The following is a 510-nucleotide window of genomic DNA, read 5'->3' as shown; positions in this document are numbered from 1 at the left end:
ATTTAGCCCAATTCCTAATCCTTATGCTATCAGGGCTCCTGGGGTCAGGAAGTAGCCCCACTTTCATCCTATAAGAGAGAACGTCCTCCAAAATGGGATCATAACAATAACAAAATAAAACAGAGAAAAATCAAAGAATGTAGAAAATATTAAAAGCTAGAAAATATAAAAATGGGTCCCAAGGAAGAACAGATGATGCAGTATTAAATTTGAACTTAGCTGCATCTGCGCTGAAGGAACTCTGTTGACGCTGTTTTGTAAGCTACGGCATGCTAACCACAAGGTTGTCATTTCAAAGCCACCAGCTGCTCCACAGGGATAAGATGAGGCTTTCTACACGTGTAAAGATCTACTGTCTTGGAAACTCCCAGGGAAGGTTCTACTTTGTCCTATAGGGTCACCATGAGTTGGAATAGAGTCAATGGCAGTGAGGTTTTATTTATTTTTGACACCTGTATTAATCTGCTTTACAATGTACCCTGTATTATAGCAACAACTTTTTATATATAG

Source organism: Echinops telfairi, unplaced genomic scaffold (assembly GCF_000313985.2).
Source record: "Echinops telfairi isolate 266 unplaced genomic scaffold, ASM31398v2 ScPeMD7_14;HRSCAF=57, whole genome shotgun sequence".
NCBI classification, from domain to species: Eukaryota; Metazoa; Chordata; class Mammalia; order Afrosoricida; family Tenrecidae; genus Echinops; species Echinops telfairi.
This window is presented reverse-complemented; position numbering follows the sequence as displayed.